Below are 6540 nucleotides of genomic sequence, written 5' to 3'. Positions count from 1 at the left end.
TTGTGTGGTGACATCGAGAGCATTATAGGAGTAAAAATCAATAGGTCATTAAAAGGACAGGAGAAAAACAAAAGGCCAAACAGATGTTATAATAGACTGAAACTTGTTCTCCTGCACAGAGATGGTAAAACAAATAGAAAAAATGATTACTTAAGAGAGTTGAACATAAAATTTCAAAGGGCAGCTCAAGAAGACAAAGTCAAGCATGATACCAAAATGTGAAAAGATCTGCTGTTTGAAAACCACAAGGGAATAACATGTTCAGCATTTCTTAAGCTGACAAAACTGAAGAAAAAATTCAAGTCTTGACTTGCCATTTTGAAGGTGTCTATGGACAAAATATTGAATGATGCAGAAAGCATCAAAAGAAATTAGATGGAATAAACAGACTCACTGTACCAAAAAGAAATGCCCCATGTTCAGACAGTTCAAGAGGTAGCACATGATCAAGAATCAATAGTACTTAAGGATGAAGACAAAGTGCACTGAAGGTATTGGCAACAAAAAAGTTTCTGGCGATTAACTGAATACAAATAAAAATCTTTCAACAAACTGATGTAGCACTGGAGTTACTCACTCATTTCTGCCAAGAAATTTGAAAGACAACTAACCGGCCAACTGATTGGAAGATATGCATATTTATGCCCATCCTATTGGTATGTGGAAATCATAAGGCAAGATTATCAATACCACAGGCAAGTTAATTTTTTTAATGATAATTTAAAAATGTTTGCAACAGTGCATTGACAGAGAACTTCCAGAGGTTCAAGTTGGATTCAGATGGGGACATGGAATGAGGGATATCTTTGCTGACATCAGATGGATCTTAGTTTAAAGCACAGAACACCAGAAAGATATTTACCTGTACCTAGGCCACGATGCAAGGAGCTCTGGTAGCATATTGGTTACTAATTGGGCTACTAACCTCAAGGTCATCAGTTTGAAACTACCAGCTGTTCCGCGGGAGAAAGATGAGGCTTTCTGCTCTCATAAAGATTTATAGTCTCAGAAACCCTGTACAGGGTCGCTATGAGTCGGAACCAACTCCACGACACATAACAACAACAACAACAACAAAGACCACGATGCAGTCAGTAGAACAGAACAAGGAGATACTGAATGGTTTAAAATCAGGAAAGTGGTATGCCAGGATTATATTCCTTCACCATACTTATTCAATCTGTATGCTAAACAAATAATCCAAGAAGATGGAGGATTGTATGAAAAAGTGGTATCAGGACTAGAGTAAGACTGATTGACAACTTGAGATATGCAGACGTTGCAACTTTGTTTGATGAATGTGAAGAGGATTTAGCATACTTACTGATGAAGTTCAAGGACCACAGCCTTCAGTATGGGTTGCACCTCCAAGTAAAGAAAATAAAAATCCTCATAACTGGACCAATAAATATCATATGGAGAAAAGACTGACGTTGTCATAGACTTCATTTTTTTTGGCTCCACTATCAACACTCATGGAAGCATCAGTCCAAAACTCAAATAACTTATTGCATTAGGCAAATCTATGACACAAATCCTCTTTAAAATGTTGAAGAGCAAAGATGTCAGTTTGAGGACTAAGGTGCAACTGACCGAAGCAGTGGTATTTTCAACAGTCTCATATGCATATGAAAGTTGGACAATGAATAAGGAAGAGCATAGAAGAACCGATGCATTTTAGTTATGGTGTCAGAGAAGAATATTAAATGTATCATGGGCTACCAGAAGAACAAATTAATCTATGTTGGAATTACTGCCAGACTAGGATGGAGAGACTTCTTCTCACATACTTCAGACATGATATCAGAAAGGACCAGTCCCTGAAGAAGGACATCATGCTTGGTAAAGTAGAGGGTCAGTGAAAAAGTGGAAGACCTCCAACTAAATTGGTAGGCAAAGTTGCAGTAGCAATGGACTCAACCTTAACAACAGTTGTGAGGATGGCTCATAACCAGACAGTGATTCATTCTTTTGTGCATAGTGTAGGTATGAGTCAGAACCAACTTGATGTCACCTAACAACCAACAGACTAAACATTTTCTTTCTAAGATTAGGAATAGAGTCAAGAAATCCATTTTTACTAGTTGTATTCAAAATTGTACATGGGGTCTTGTCTTGTGGAATAAAGCAAGAAAAAAATATTTAAAGGAACAAAGTTCAGGAAGAAGAAAAATGAACCTTGCTCTATTTTCAAATCTTACGATTGTTTATCTAAAGTCACATAAGAAATACAGAAAACACATTTTAGAAGTAATAAGTAAACGTATGACCATGATAAAATGAAGAAACATCAACGTATATAAAAATAAATCATATTTAATAAGTGGCAGTAAAATTTTGGATATTAATTCATTCAATGTAACATCAAACCATAAAATTTTTATAATATAATTTAACAAAATACATGAAATACCTCTATATGAATAAAGAACAAAATGTTACTAAGAGATAGTAATAAATGAATATTTTTAAAAATGGGAAAATATAATTTTCATGAACATCTTAAATATGCTCATCTTAGTATTATTAAATGTAAATTTTCTTTGACTCATTAATAGATTTAATCTCAACCAAAATTCCATTCATCATTTTTTTACAAAAATTGAGAAGACTCTTAAATTTATATAGAAAAATACATAAATTATAATAACTTTTTGAAAACAAAAATTTTCGTACATGAAGTATCTTATTTTTATCTTTCATTTTCACAAAGTTGTTAATGGGAGAAATGATTAATTCACAAAGTGAATTTGCAAAGTGAGATCAATGGAGAATGTATGATCTTTTCAAGAAACATTGTTGGGAGCATTTTACAGCAATATTCTTGCTGTTGTTGTTGCTGTTGAGTGCTGCTGAATTAGTTCATAACCATAGCTATGCTGTTTAGGGTTTTTTTTGAAACACAAATGGAAATTTATTGGCCCATACAACTGGAAAGTCTTAGTAAAGTCTTAGCTTCAGATAAGCCATGGTCTTCAGTCAGGACATCATAGGTCAATACCACTCTCTTCATTGCTTGTTTCTGAATCACTGTAGGATAAGCACTGGACCACAAAGTCAGTTTGAACTGCATAGTTGGTGGTTCAAACTCACCAGCTGCTCCTCGGAAACTCAATACAGGGTTGCTGTGAGTCAGAACCGACTTGACGGCACTTAGCAGCAAATTGCTTGTCTCCGTTGTGATTCCACTCTCAGTCAAGTCCTCTCATGCCAAGACCAACAGTTCTGGGTCTCTATTAAAAAGATTTTATTTTTTCTATTCCCAGAAGTTCCTATGTTGTTGTTGTTGTCAGGTGCTATCGAGTCGGAACCGACTCATAGCAACCTCATGCACAGCAGAATGAAACAATGTCCGATCCTGGGCCAACCTCACTACCACCGCCACACTTGATGCCATCAATGATGCCAACCTGGCCGATCCATCTCATTGGGGGTCTTCCTCTTTTTCTCTGACCCTCCATCTTACCCAGCATGACATCCTTCTCCAGCGACTGTTCCCTCCAGGCAAAATGTTCAAAGTATGAGAGACGAAGTTTAGTCATTTTGGCCTCCAAGGAACACTCTGGCTACACTTCTTCCAAAACAGATCTGTTGGTTCTTTTGGCAGTCCATGGCACTTTCAGTATTCTCCTCCAACACCACAATTCAAAGGCATTAATTCTTCTACGATCTTCCTTATTCACTGTCCAGCTTTCGCATCCATATGAGGTTATTGAAAATACCCTGGCTTTGGTTTTTGAGGAGCAGCCAATGAGCTTGCATCACTGACCTTGTAGTTCAAAGCGACTTTGCAGGTCAGCACATTAACCCACAGTGCCAATAAAAATTACCTTCACCTCTTACTTCACAACTAATGTCAAATTGATTGAAATAGATCACATACTTATGTGCAAAATCTAAAATGAAAGAACATCTGGAGGAAATAAAAAATAGAAGAAATAAGTTATGACTTTGGAGAGGCAAATACTTCTTAGATAGGACACAATAAAGAACTCTTGGCAGCTGTCTTTCACTGGGGTTCTACAATTTTTTAGAGGTGTTTCTCCTGATTTTGAGTTGTGTCCCTTTAGTAAAAGAAGATCCCAAAGACCTTATGCCATTTTCATCATCAAGGTCAACCGTACTTTGAGTAAGCAGCACTTCCCCAGAGTAAGGGAGATCAGTAGTAATTTTTCTGAAAAAGTACAGCACTAAATACATTGACTAGATTCCAGTTGTGTTTGACTAACACTGAGGGAAAATAATTAGTTCAAGATATGTATTTCACGAACCTGCTACAATGTAAAAATCATACAGCAACTTATGGACTTTTTACCTTTTTACCTTCCTCTCTTGCGCTCTTCCTTGTCACACCCTCTCTGCCCAGCCCAGGTGTTTTCATACAGGTGGGAGCGCACCCACAAAAGGGTCCAGCATTGTGCTCACAGGGTACAATTTTCCCATAGTGCAAAGAAGAAGTAGCTAAAAGCCCCAGTTGGCTCCAGAGGCTAATCTTCTGGGGAGTTCTTATGATGCCTGACTTTGGGATTTACCCTGAAATTGGCTCTCCTACTTGGGCGGCAGCTTTTATTCCTGCTTTATCTACTAAGGACAATAGGTATGGCCATACAGCAAAGCCAAATTTGCACCTTGTAAAACACCAACATAAAAGGTGAAAGCCAGCACCAACTACTGTATACAAGAATAGTATGTAAAGCAAACACCTGTTAAAAACACACTAACGGGGATTTCTGGTTTGGGGGGTGGCTTGTTCTTGTAGTGGTCAATTAGACTACTGTTATTGTTTTTTTATTTTTTCTGCTGATCTTTCTTTCAAGAAGTATCTTCTGTTCTTCTAGCTGCTCCAGGCTGGTCTGCTTGTCCTTTCAAGTGGAAATGTCCCACCACAGAAGATTCTGGATGGGATTCCCCTTCTAGTGTATATCTCGCCCAGCACCCAAAATATCCTGTGTCTATTCCATACACTGTGCTCCACTACTCTGTGCCTATTCCCGACCCTGTGCTCCACCTTCCCACCCCCACCCCCACCCGACCCCATACACCCTGGTAACCAACAACAAAAATTAATAAAAATAAACACATAAAAGACAAACTTTTAAATTGTTCTCCCCTTTTAGTGTGGGTGCTTTTTCTTAACCTTTTACAATAATGGGCCTATGCCACATTTCTCCTTTTGTGACTGATTTCACTCAGCATGATGTCCTCAAGGTTCATCCATGTTATGCGGTGGCTTGCTGTTCCCTTGTTATTCTTCAGGGTAGCATAAAATTCCATTGTGCATATGTACCAAAGTTTATGTATCCATTCTTCCATAGATGGGCATTTAAACTGTCTCCATCTTTTTACTATTGTAAATAGTGCTGCTTTGAACATTGGTGTGCATTTATCTACTAGCTTTATGGCTCATATTTCTTGGGATAAATACCAAGTAAAGAAATTGCTGGATCATAAGGTATGTCTATTTCCAACCATCTGAGGAAGTGCCATATTGTTTTCCAGAGTGGCTGGACCATTTTCCAATCCCACAATGTTGGAGGGTCCTAGTTTCTCCACATCCTCACCAACATTTATTGTCCTCTACTTTTTTGATCTTTTCTAGTGTGAAATGATATTTCGATGTTTTTATTTGCATCTCTCTAATGGCTAGTGATTGTGAACATTTCTTCATATGTTTGTTGGCTACCCAGATTTCCTCCTTGGTGCAGTGTCTATTCATGTCCTGTGCCCATTTTTTAATTGTCTTTTTTGTCCTTTTCTTGTAGAGGTGTTATATTTTCCTATATATTTTAAGAAATTAGTCCCTTGTCTGATGTGTCATTGCAAAAGATTTTTTTTCCCATTCTGTGGGCTCCCTTTTTACTCTTTTGATGAAGTCTTTTGATGCACATAAATTTTTAATTTTTAATATGTTCTATTGATCTATTTTGTCTATTTTTGTTTCTGTGAGTTTCAAAATGTTTGGTAGTCTATGTATGCCCTGTATTGTATTAGAGCTCTCACATTTGTCCCTATTTTTTCACTGATAACCTTTGTAATTCTGGGATTCACATTTAGGTTTTTAATCCATGCTGAGTTGGTTTTTGTGTAAGGCATGAGGTAGAGGTCTTGTTTCAGTCTTTGAATATCACTTTCCAAATCTTCCAGCACCATCTATTGAAGAGACCATCTCCTCCCCATGCAATATACTTAGGTTCTTTGTCGAAAATCAGTTGGCTGCATGTGGATGGGTTAATTTCTGGATTCTCAATTCTGTTCCATTGATCAGTGTAGCTTTCAATATACCAGTTCCAGGTGGTATTCCTTCATCATACTCATTCAACTTGTCTGCTGAGCAAATATTCTGAGAAGCTGGGTTATATGAAGAAAAACGTGGCATCAGGATTGGAGGAAGACTCATTAACAATTTGCAATATGCAGACGATACAGCCTTGCTTGCTGAAAGTGAAGAGGACTTAAAATACTTACTGATGAAGATCAAAGACCACAGCTTTCAGTATGGATTGCATCTCAATGTAAGAAAACAAAAATCCTCACTACTGG

This window comes from Chrysochloris asiatica, unplaced genomic scaffold (genome assembly GCF_000296735.1).
Source record: "Chrysochloris asiatica unplaced genomic scaffold, ChrAsi1.0 scaffold00036, whole genome shotgun sequence".
Lineage (NCBI taxonomy): Eukaryota > Metazoa > Chordata > Mammalia > Afrosoricida > Chrysochloridae > Chrysochloris > Chrysochloris asiatica.
Note: the sequence above shows the minus strand (reverse complement) of the source record.